Below are 12,720 nucleotides of genomic sequence, written 5' to 3'. Positions count from 1 at the left end.
AGCCACCGGCACTCTCACCAGCACGAGATTTTTTCAATTAAAATTGTGTGGATCATCCCTCGGGAGGGAATCGGTGAATGCGAAGCTCCTTTGAAGTAGATGCTTGCATAATGGTGAATATATTGACGCTGTGTAAGCATACATTAATGTACGTAGTGTGTCTCATTATGTGGCCACTATGTTTTCGTTATGTAAATGCTATATTGATGCCATGTATGTACAAGGTTGCCTGTGCCCATGTCAGTTGAACCAATTAGCGACCCACGAAGGCCGAATTCCTCCCTAGCACTTCCCACTGAATGCGCTGAGTCATTCACAGCCACCACAGTGAAGGCATTATCTTTCTCCTCTTCGTTATTCCCTCCACAAGCACAAAGCATCGCCTTCGTCCTCCTGACATCACTGCGTCCACGTCTTACAGCGGACGTCCGCATGAGCTGCTTTTCAAGCGAATAATGTGTAAACACAAGAATTATATGACATTATTACTGTTATATGTGCGATGCAGTAAGAAAAATTTACATGTATGAGATATGTTTACCCACTTCACAAAACCTTCACTTAACAGGACGCTTCATCTCGTGCCTCGAAACCGATGTCCCTTATTCAAATGCACGTAAAACACTGAAACGATTTCTTTTCCTTCTTCTTTTTTTTTTTGAAATAACGTGTGCGAACTTTAATGAACTTTGTACCATCTGAGTGAGAACGTTGAATTGTAGTGCCAGTTAGAAGCGAAATTTTTATTAAGAGTTGATTTTCTTTTTTTTTTTTTTTTTTTGCTAAAATAGGCGAAAATTTTTGTTCGCAGAAACTCGAAGCTGGAAATCTTCAAATTCGTAAGTTTGCCCCAAAAAACAGGTATCGCGATTCTTTCAAATACACATCCTTAAGAGCATCGAACAAGGATAAACTTTACTAACCAACTTATATTCTGCGTAAATATGTCAGTGTTTACGAAGATTTTGCATCAGTCCTACTTCGCAGATTACTGGTGTACTTGATAACCGTAAATAAAAAGTCAATTTAGCCGGCCTTTATGTACTATCAGATGTAGTTTACACAATGTTTCCATCATTTTGCACTGCTCAGTCACGGAATTTTAAACTTGATAGTTCTAGTTCCGCAAAAGTTCCAGTTGTCAACAAGATTTCTTTTGTCTCCCTAAATCAAATTTGTCTTTTAATAGTCACTGGATTTTAACTTTTTCTTTTAAATGCTCATAAGATATAATGCAGTGGTCACCGAGCAAAGCTGTTTCTCCGTTCCATTGTATTTAGACAGGACCTCCCGTGCTAAACCTCCCTCTTACGTCTTATGCTACCATGTGGATCAACTTTAATGCGAATCATTATTCAACTTCATTTTTGGGTGTAGACACATGACAAGCAAGGCATTGTGGTCTAGCTTGACCGACTTGGTAGTGCGAGCCAATGTGTCTCTGTATGGTGTGATGAAACATCAAGTAATTACATCAGACCTGCATGCATGAGGCACTCTACTAGATATACCAAAGCAAGAAACAAAGACCTACTAATCGAATAACAATATTCAACGTCTCCTTTCATTTGTAGTATTTTGGCTACATCATTTTGGTGCGCGCCACGGTATGGTCCGATTCAGGTAGTTGAAATTTCGACGGACGAATTATTACCAGTGAGCTCCTGTCTGTACGGCAATAAACTTGTTCTGCATTAAATCTCCGCGTGACACCTATACTCATACTATCGGCTTGAATGTCCTCTACATTTAAGATCACCAAATAATCAATGGTTGTTTTCATTTCCCTAGATTTCTCACACCTGTTTTACCCCAATCTTGGGTAATCCGGCGTGTCGCCAGTCATCCAGACACGGAATGTACCACAGTGACACAAGTGGTATCGCATGCTGTAATAGATTAAGATGTACTTGCCATGCACGTCTCATCACAATTCGCCTGTCGACGAGCCTCGCCAATAGGCTTAGTCCTGATCCCATTGCCACGTCGACACCTTCCCACTGTGCATCGAACTGATTTCGGATAGAAATTAGGGCTTAGCTTGTGAACGTAGTAATCCATAAGCCTAAACATTGCATGTGAATAAAATAGTATGTGCGGGACAAGACCATAATACTTCTTCACCGGAGCACAAAGAAATAGTCGTCAAGCCGTCTTCGTCAGATTACGCCAGGTCACCGTCTTCAAACACATAATAGCTTCCTTTTAGGCTAAATGTTTGTCCGTATGGTAATGCTTTACATTATCCCAAACGATGCTTCATGAACAGGTCGCTTCAAAGTGGTTCGTATAACGCCGATTCTCATAGTACGTGAGATCTGAAACACCCCTCTAGTATTGAAAGTTTTCATTTTTATCTCCGCAGAAACAATATAAAACAGATCCGCATTGACATAAATCAAGATGAAATGCTTGAATGGAATATCACAAGGGGTGAGTATCGAAAATACATCCTTAAATAATGCCATTCTTGGTGTGCTTTCAAAACAGAAATGTGTTTTCTTCCTTCCTTTCGGCGATGAGACCTGCCATAGGATGCAGAGGGTGCTTTCATCATCATCATTATCAGCAAATCTTTATGTCCACTGCAGGCCGAAGGGCTCATAGTGTCATCTCCAATAACCTCGTTCTTGCTTCAACTGATTCTAACTTACGCCTGAAAATTTCCTAATTTCATCACCCCACCTAATTTTCTGCCATCCTCGATTGCGCTTCCCTTCTCTTGGCACCTATTCTGTAACTCTAATGGTACACCGGTTGCCCACCACATGCATTACATGACCTGCCCAGCTGCATTTCTTTCTTATACTGCCAGTTAGATTATCGGCTATCCTCCTTTTCTCTCTGCTCCAAGCCACTCTCTTCCTGTCTCTGAATGCTACGCAAAACATTCTTCATTCCATCGCTCTTTCGCAGTTTTTAACTTGTTCCCGAGCTTCTTCGTCAATCTTCCAAGTTCCTGCCCCATATGTTAGCATTGGTAGAATGCATTGCTTGTACACATTTCTTCTCAATGATAGTCGTAAGCTTCCAGATGGATCTGACAACGTACAATGTCTCTCATGTGCACTCCAACCCATATTTATTCTGTAAATTTTCTCTTCGTGGTCGGGGTCCCATGTGAGTGATTGACCTAGGTAAACGTACTCCTTCACAGACTCTAGAGGCTGACTGGCAATTCTTAACACTCCTTCCCTTGCCAGGCTATTTAGCGTTAACTCTGTCTTCTGCACATTGATCTTCAACGTCACTCTTATATTTTCTCTGTAAAGACCCTCAGTCATTTGTCACAACTCATCTTTAGTGTTGCTTAACAGGACAATGTCATCTGCAAACTGAAGGGCGTTGAGATATTCGCCGTTGATCCTCACTCCTATGCCTTCCCAGTTTAATAGCTTGAATACGTATTCCGAGCATGCGGTGAACATCATTGGAAAGATTGTCTCCTTGCCTGACCCCTTTCTTGATAGATAACTTTCTAGCCATCCCGAATGTGAGTTTTCTCTCCACAAACACGGAAACAGGAGGATAAGATGGGCATAGGTGTCAGGAGTCCGTAAGTACTCCACTACAATATCTGGCCTTAATTTGTTAGAAATATCTTTGTTGAAGGTTAGGCTACTTGGCCATGACCTCCACCAACTGGCATATATAATGCTAACAGTAATAAAGCCATGTAAGAAACAAATAACAAGCTGTTCTTTCTTCGGCTAGCTTTGAAATTTTGGACTCCTTCTGTCCGCCTTTTAGCGTACGAATCCGTTATCGTGCCAGTTTTAGACTGCGGCAGATATATATGGGAACCTTTTATATAGTGTTGACAATAAATAAGAGAAACTGCAGAGTGCCACGAAAAGAACTTCAGTTATGGACCTCCTAAACGGGGCTTGGCATAAGCACTTAGCATTAAGACTTTGTTTCTCAAGGCTTATGTTATTATGTCAACTAGAAGAGAAACAATGTTACATTAGCATAAGAGAATTTTTTCATGTTTAATGTTCTTACGATAATTCATTCACCTTCGGTGGGCTATCTATCTATCTATCTATCTATCTATCTATCTATCTATCTATCTATCTATCTATCTATCTATCTATCTATCTATCTATCTATCTATCTATCTATCTATCTATCTATCTGCCTATCTATATATATATATCTATATATCTATCTGCCTATCTATATATATATATATATCTATATATCTATCTGCCTATCTATATATCTATCTGCCTATCTATATATCTATCTGTCTATCTATATATCTATCTACCTATCTATATATCTATCTGCCTATCTATATATCCATCTGCTATATATCTATCTGGATAACTACATACGCGTCACTGGGTAGGTACCGCTGTTCGAAGAAAATCATATAATGTCGGCTTGGAACACTGGGTAAGTGTCATTCGCTCTCCAGTGAAACTCTCTTGGTGCCAATTTGGGTCAGCGGGTATGGGCCAAAAGATGTGTGCCGGTTTTCCGTTAACACATCTGATGCCAGTTTGGATGACTTGGCATGTCCTGCGGAGAATGCGCCACCGTACAACGTCGAAAATTGTACCGTATATATCTTCAACGCCGAGCGCAATCCAACCCATGTCACAGGGGTTCGCCAAGGACTGCCACGCATCCGCAGGTGGCGCCGCAAGTGCGCTGGTTATGGGCCGCTTCTTCAGTGCGCGCCTTCCACGCCAATGCTCTAGCGAGTTGTGCCTCGAATACACTGTGTACGCGCCGCTCGCCAACCCGAGTCACCAAGTATGCGCCCCAGAGTGTGCGACACGCGAGGAAACTATTCACAGCGGTCGCAGACATCGGCGCGCCAAGGTTCTCGCCTCGGAGGCCACGCGCGGACTTCTTGGAAGTGCCCCTAGAGGGCGCAGCGTGTCCAGAAAGAAGCGCGAGAGAGGAGCCCCCGGTTGGGCCACATGACGCATTTCCAAAGCGTTCGCACGCACCAGAGCACTATGCATTTCCAGAATCTACGCACAGGCTTCGCGGTGGTGGCGCCAGATGGCGCCGAGTGTTCTTGGAGAAGACTTGGTGGCGCAAGCCACCGCTCTGTTCCAAAGGGGACGCTAATAACATCCATCCATCCATCCATCCATCCATCCATCCGAAGACATGAATATGGCTGTTTTGATTCCTCTGTATCTATGATGCATACTGTTCGTATATATATATATATATATATATATATATATATATATATATATATATTCATTTTGAATTTTCTCAGCTTAACAATATGTTGCTCTTTTATTGTGAGCGGGACTCGGATGCTCTTAAGGGCCGTTCAGCGTTGACATATACTTGCTGTAAAACATGCAATGCTGATGTGCACAGGGCAAAGATAATTTGTGCTGAAACTCCCTAGTAATACTTGTGTCATATAGTGCGTAAGCATTCTTTCCAATCGCTTCTGTGCGTGTGTATATATATATATATATATATATATATATATATATATATAGTAATAAATCTTAGTATTCATGCGTGATCGCAAGGCCTTCGCATATATAGCCCCATAGGATCCCATCTATACATATGGAGCGCATCGTATCACGCGTTAGAGACAGACCGGCGGACAGATTTCCGAGGAAGGCATCTAGAATTCGAAGCATTCCTAAGCATGCTACGATTCCCGAGATTGCTTGCGCATTACAAGCGGGCAGTTCACTCGAAGAGCAAGATACTGAACGCGATAGCAAGTTTTCTCCTTGTGTAAAAGCTGCTTAAACGACACTCATCATCTATCGTGATTGAAATTTCTGTCTTGAAAAGTGCAATGTTTTCTTGGGGGGAAGGGGGTTTTACGAAACAGCGCCACTTGGAAAAAACATTATTTCGAGTAATTTAAGTCAGATTTGACAGATTTGACAAAGAATGAGTACAAAAATAGGCCATGGATTATGAGTCAAATAGCTTACTCACGTCTATTCTTTTCTGACTTTGCAGGTGGTTTTGTGAAAACTCTACTCTTCAAGATGCATGACTTCGAAGGAATAACCTGCATCTACATTGAGCCGATCATCGACTTTAGCAGAAGTGAGTGGTCACCTTTTGTCACTAAGAATTGTGCATAGTGTATGCCAGGCAAGATGCAGTATGCAAGAAACATGCAAGGCATGCGCATTTTGCACTGTCTGAGCAAGCTGACGCGGGCGGCCCGGCGTCATTCATTACGGCCTCAATTGTCAAACATAGAAACGTTTTGGCTGGCTGAAGCATACTGCTTACCAACTCAGAGCGGACAGGGTATAGCTGAATGTAAAGGCCGGAAAACTAAACACAACTCGCTCCGATTTATTATTATTGTTGTTTGATATGAAAACACACATGAGCACAGAGCGAAGGAAATAGGAAAGGAGCAGGTTGGCAACTACCAACAAGGGCAAAAAGCCTGCCTACTCTTTAGGAAGGAGGAAACAGAAAAGGAATTTGAAGATAACGCGAAGGCAACGAAAGAAGAACGAGACGACAAGATGATTTACCACGAAGACGAAATTAAGGCAAAGGATACAGAGAGCAAGAAGCAGCAGAACATACACGCAGGAACAGAAAAAAACATAGAAATATTTTCCTTTCGGAGTCACTTCTATTCAGCAAAATTAATTCAAGGCAGGTTCACACGGACTCGTACCCATCACAACTCACTCAGCAGCACGCGACCATGCGGGCTCCCTCATAACCGAAGACTCACTCCCTCAGACTCCCCGAATCGTAGGCTCAACACCACTCGTGGGTATAGAGTAAGATTCACTTCAAATCATGGGGATCCAGCTTCGCACCAAGTTTTGTGGGCTCAAAATCAATCAGCATTGTATCTAATTCAAACATTCCTAAACTCCCTAATGTGTGGAAAAACTCCCATTCACTAAAACAGACTTGTATGTGACGAATTACGTTTAAATAATTATTTGTAGTCAATTGCATTTTTCTGTGTAATTTTGTTATTGAACAATTACTTTAATTACTCATCAACGCTCACAGTAATTCAATTACTTTTCTTTCAGTAACCGTTAACACGAACTTCTTTGCTCTATCGACGACACAAGCCGTGACAGGTAACGCAGCCTTGACAAGCTTATTTTGGTGAACGCAGCAAGAGAGCGCCCGAGATCGCACCAAGCAGCAGTCTCGCGAATGCGCACGTTCAAGCAGGCAAATCCGGCACCTCAGTTTTTTTCTATTGAACCGGTGCTTGTTTTTCTCGCTAACGATCGAATGCTACTTCACAAAAAAAAACACATTTTGGCGCCTTGCCTGCCAAAACCACGATACGATTATGCGGCATGCCGTAGTGGGGGAGCTCCAGATTAATTCTGACGACCTGGGGCTCAATAGCATGTACTCAATGCACTAAAGGATGGCGTTTGTCACAGTCAGCTCCCATCGAAATGTGGCAGCGGGGTCCGGTGTTCGGTCTCGCGCCCTGAGGCTCAGCACCAAAGCCTGCAGCGCAACACCAAGGTCACTACAACAACATGGCGGGTAAACACGCTACACAGAACGTTAAGGCTAGCAAATCACATGGGACCATTTCTTGCAGCTTGCATTTTTTCAAACACCCAACCGGGAGCTTCTTCTCCAAATCTCAGCAACAATGAAGCGCTGCGGTTGATTGATGAATCAGATGGTGCACTCAGCAGTGTTTTGTAATCAAGACTCGTACATTTTACAACGCCGCCATACCTCCGGGCCCCGTGGTCACATCGAGCGAACTGGCCAGCCTCCCTCTCTTGCCCTCTACTTTACCTCCTAGAGCGCGTTTTCACCGTCGCTGCTAATGCCTTCTGAACGAAAATGAAGAAACGGATGACGATGACCTACGGCATTTATAAAACCAAGTGCTAGTGCAGATAATTAGGCAATGCATGTACGAAGGGCTGGAAAGGACGCACTGAAAGCGTCAGACAAGCTCGTTCTGTTTACTGTAATTATTCAGCGCTACTAAACATTCAGAGCAAATTACCGAAGAAATAAGCGATTACCTTGGAGTAAGTACTCAGTAATTTTCACGGGGCAGTAATTGGCAACTCTGATCAATTCGATTTTTCAGTGAAGTGTTCGTAATTGTAACCCCTTTACTTTTATTTCTATAACGTTTACAAGTCTGACTAGGACTGACTAAAAGCGACAAAGACTCGCATCCGCGTAGGCAAGCATTCTGAACATCGAACGGCGACCAGTTTTCAGAGGACGCAATTGCTTGGTAACTTTTGTCGCTTTGGCACCCGCCATATGAGCCTTGAGCACTGACGTGGCTTGACTGATAGGAAGCCGCTCCAAACGTACATAAATGAACAGAAGCAGCGTGCGTACATGCGCTTATGCTTTCGAAACTACGTGAGGAACGTCTTCGGCATTACCGAAATGGTGACAAAAGTGGCGATGTGCAACACTCCAGTTGGTCGTGTGATCGCTTCACTGGCGATTAACATTAATTTCCACCCGCATGTGTCTAACAGATGGTGTTCCCCGAAGGCCTGAGGACAGCACTTAAGGAAGTCTCAAGGCTTCTACTTGCATGTCATAGTGATCCTGGACAAAATCACATGCGATAGCAAATTACCGAACAGCGAAACACACACAGGCGGTGCAGTTGCCGGCCCAGACTTCCACGCTAAGGCCACCTGTAGCAAAGACCAACCAATATCTCCTCATTTATTCAATCAGCTGCACCTGTGGCATGGATAGGTAGGTACATAAAAGAGTAGAGGCCGTCCTCATGTGGAAATTGTAGCAGTGGCTCAATTCAAGCATGACATAGGCTTACAAAATGATAAATAGTTCAAGTAATCGACAGTGGTGAAGAGAGAAATGTATTGGAAGTCAGGACTTTCACAAAGGCCTTTGTCTCCATGGGGGTAAAAAAGTATAACTTTTTTCGTTGATGCAGGCACAGGCATTTATTGTTGTTGTAGCCTGTGACACGTGTGGCTCCTACCCACGATGGGGGATTGGCCAAGCAATGGGTGGATTATTCCAAGTTAATATGGAGCATAAGTTTCCTAATATCTATGGAAATAGCATTGAGTAGTGTAGAATTACCTGTTAAAATAAAATCAGGGAGGTCATATTGAATGAGTTTCACATTTTTATTTCACACACGCATTTCACACACACGAGCTCCTGAGAGGCCGAAGTGCATTGCGCGCTAAAGCGGGGGCGGGAGCGACATAGATAAGAAAGCTCTGTAAAGGTATTTTATGACCATCGTCATAAGCTTACTTTTTTGTCCGCTGCAGGATGAAGACGTCTGCCGGCGATCTTAATTTTTCTTGCCTTCCGCTAGCTGATTCAACGTGTGCCTAATTTCCTGCCGTCCTTGGCTCCGCTTCGCTTCCCTTGGCACTCATTCCGGAACTCTAATTGTTCACGAGTTATTTGCCTTACACATTACATGGCCTGCCCAGCTACATGTTTCTCTTAATAGCAACTAGAATGTCGGCTATCGCCATTCGCTTTCTTATGCATCTTTTTTTTTTCCTTTCTATTAAGGTTGCGCCCAACATTTTTCGTTCAATTGATCTTTGCGCGATCCTTAAGTTGTTCTCGAGCGTCGTTGTTAACGCCCAAATTTCTGCCCCATACGTTGTCACCGATGAATTGCAATGTGGTACCTTTTGTTTTCAATGACAGTGGTAAGATCCGAATCAAGATTTGGTAAAGCCTCCGTATGCACTAGAACCAAGTTTTATTCTTATCTAAATTTCCTTCTCCGAATCATGGTCCCCTGTAAGTAGTTGACCTAGATAAACGTACTCAAGCACCATCTCTAGAAGCTGACTGGCGATCATGAATTCTTCTTCCCTTGCCAGTTGATTGAACATTACCTTTCTCTTTTGCGTATTAATTTTCAAGCCTCCTGATACAATTTACCGGCCAAGGTCATCAACCATTTGTTGCAATCAATCCCCAGTGTTGCTGCACAGGATAATGTCACCTGCAAACCCAAGGTTGTTCAGGCATTCACCGTTATTCCTCACTCCTAAACCTTCCCAGTCTAATAGCTTCAATACTACTTCCCAACATGCAGTAAATAGTAAGGGACATATTGTGTCGCCTTGCCAGACCCCTGTTGTGATAGGTAACCTAATAGCCTGAGGGTTACCTAATAGCCTGAGGGTACTTGAAAGGCGGTCAGAATTTTCGCCGACTAGCTTCGGGCTCACATGCCGCCTCAATAACAACATATTAGTTAAGTTTCTGATCTCTTGCTCTTATCTTCCGTTCCAACCTTCCTTAGTCTTATACGACCAGTAATCTTGGTCTCACAAAGTTTTGTCAAAAGAGCTGATTTCTTTGCATGTAGTCCGGTTAGCAGCATGCACAAGCTCAATTTCAGTTGGTCTCGACACTTCTCGCAAAAAAAAGGAAAATGTGGAAGGCGACCCTAATCTTTGACTTAGGTGTCTCTTAGTGAGACTCGCACTCCGGCGTTGGTGTTCTTTAGGTTAAGCGAGCGAACGTCTTTCCCCTGACACGATATGCGGGCGAGGAGCGAGGGAGGGTGAGGAGGAAGCGCTGAGGGTGACACCTGGCGGGGCGTAGCCCCCTAGCGAGCGGCCCACGAAGCGGACCTTGCACGCCCTCTCCAGTGCTGACGTCAGAGCATGTAACGAGCACGTGCGCGCGGCTGTCGCGAGCAGGCACGGTGCGAGCAGGTGAGCGCTGGGAGAGAAGCGGCAGAGCAGGGATTGACGTCACATCCGCTGTGCTAGGCGGGTGTTCATTCTTTGCCAAGCAACCATTTCCGACTAATTACCCACGCAAATGTCATGCCACTTTCTTGCGTGTGGCGTCATCAGTGAGTCATTACTTCCGCTCTCTACTTTTGGGTTTCCAGGAATTTCGCCAAAGTCGTGCCCACGTGGCGGGTCTCTAAAATATATGATTCGGTGTTTTCGTGAGCGACAATCAGTGATTTCTAAGTAATTCCAATTATTCCAGAAACTTCAGCAACTCAACTTGTAACTAACGGCGGCCGCATTTCGATGGGGTCTAAGGGTGAGAACACCCTTGCAGTTAGGTGCATGTTAAAGAATCCCAGGTAGTCCAAATTTCCGGAATCCCCCACTACTGGCTCACATGTCTCATAATCAGATTGTGGTTTTGGTTCGTAAAACCCCATAATTTAATTATTTGTTTTAACGTGTATATAAACTTATGCTTTGATATCATATCTATAATGAAAGCCATGAATTTTGTGCTGTACTATTTTATCCTATTTCTTTCTGATTTATATTCAATTTCGTCCCCGGTCTTCTCAAAAGGTGAACCGGAAGTGCTAAGCAAGAAACAAGATTGCCACTCGATGCTCATGCCACTAAAAAAGAAAAGGAAAAGAAGCTTATTTTAGGTTGGGTAAAAACAAAGCGTGTATGCATGCGCGCGTGTCCGTGTAAAAGTGCTCTCGTTTTTCGAATGTGTTTGAGTCAGTCCAATTCAATTTAATTGATACAGGAAGGTGTTCCAAAGTAAGAACTGCAGGCAGGACCCCTTAATATGCATTGTAAATCGAGAAATAAAGCGAAACTAACAATTCATAAGTGAAAAATTAATAAGCAGACGAAAGACGAAATAAGTACACTGATTTTATGCATAATCATATGATAAGGAGTTACAAAAATAAAAGGACTACAAAAAATGCAATGGAAAACCAACATAAAAAAGTAATACCTTGGCATAGAATGTCTTCGGGATAAAAGTCGTCTTGTTGTTTTCTGTGCCCAACACACGTTATTCGCTTGCCCAGATCAGTATTTCCTGACCTCCGTCTTCGCCGACAGCAATTTGCCTAGCAGGGAAGTCGACCAATGCAGAGAAGAGTTTTGTCGCTGGATCGCCAAAAAGTGGGGTAAATGCATCCATACCGCTTGCAGAAGGCAGTTCGAAGAAGACACGAGCGCTGAAGAATAACTACGAAAATTGTACGTCCTTTAATAAATGCAATGGCATTCACGAGCGTAATTGAGGGAGTCGAGAGCCTGCCACCACGACGCCACAAGGGTTCCTGCGTGATCGCATTACTTCGTTGTGCGTTGCTGATGCAAAAAGGTTGGGCGAAATAGGGCTATTTTTCTTTTTCCTACGCGCGTACTTCTTACGCGTGCTGTCTATTGCAATAAAAAGTGTTTTGCCGTTCTCGTTTCGAAGTGCTCGTTTTATCGAATCGAAGCTGGTGCAGTTGCGGCACCTTCAGGTATCGGCAAGACTTGGCCATTATTCAGCCACTGTTCGGACTCTAGAAACTCTCTCCAGATCATTGTTCAATATATGTCGCCCTACACTTTGTTCGTAAATGAGCGCTTATTCCAGCGTCACTGATTTGTTTTGCCGTGTAGCCTGGACGCGCTATGGTTGTGTTTCGGCAACACTCTGTTATATACCGTTTAGTTTTAATTGTAACGCACCCGATTTAATTGAATTCTGTGGTTTAACGCACCAATACGTCGATCAGGCATAATACACCCCGTAGTGGGATTATGCGGACTACTCTTGTCCATCCGGGGTTCTTTAACGTCCACTTGTATCCAAGCAATTTTTTTTGCATTTGGAACCCATTGGGATGCAGCCGCACGATAGGGATCGAACCGGTGACCTCGAGCTCAGCTAGCAGCGCCACGCCATGGCGACTGAGCGGTCACGTTACGTGTTAATAGACTCCTACGAGGAAACGCATTTCTATTTCACGAAAACAAAGGGCAG

General features: G+C 43.6%; 1 long non-coding RNA gene across 2 annotated transcripts; it reads left to right on the top strand.

Moving 5' to 3' along the window:
• Positions 1 to 2,360: 2,360 nt before the first annotated feature.
• Positions 2,361 to 12,029, top strand: LOC140214025 (uncharacterized). Of its 2 annotated transcripts, none has more exons than XR_011890933.1 (3): positions 2,361 to 2,433; positions 5,965 to 6,054; positions 11,768 to 12,029. It is a non-coding gene; the product is annotated as an uncharacterized lncRNA (long non-coding RNA). The 2 variants fall into 2 exon arrangements; XR_011890932.1 differs by lacking the exon at positions 11,768 to 12,029 and adding an exon at positions 7,023 to 7,172.
• Positions 12,030 to 12,720: the final 691 nt, after the last annotated feature.

The sequence above is a fragment of the Dermacentor andersoni genome, chromosome 11 (genome assembly GCF_023375885.2).
Source record: "Dermacentor andersoni chromosome 11, qqDerAnde1_hic_scaffold, whole genome shotgun sequence".
In the NCBI taxonomy this organism is placed as follows: Eukaryota; Metazoa; Arthropoda; class Arachnida; order Ixodida; family Ixodidae; genus Dermacentor; species Dermacentor andersoni.
Note: the sequence above shows the minus strand (reverse complement) of the source record. Positions and strands in the feature narration are given on the sequence as shown.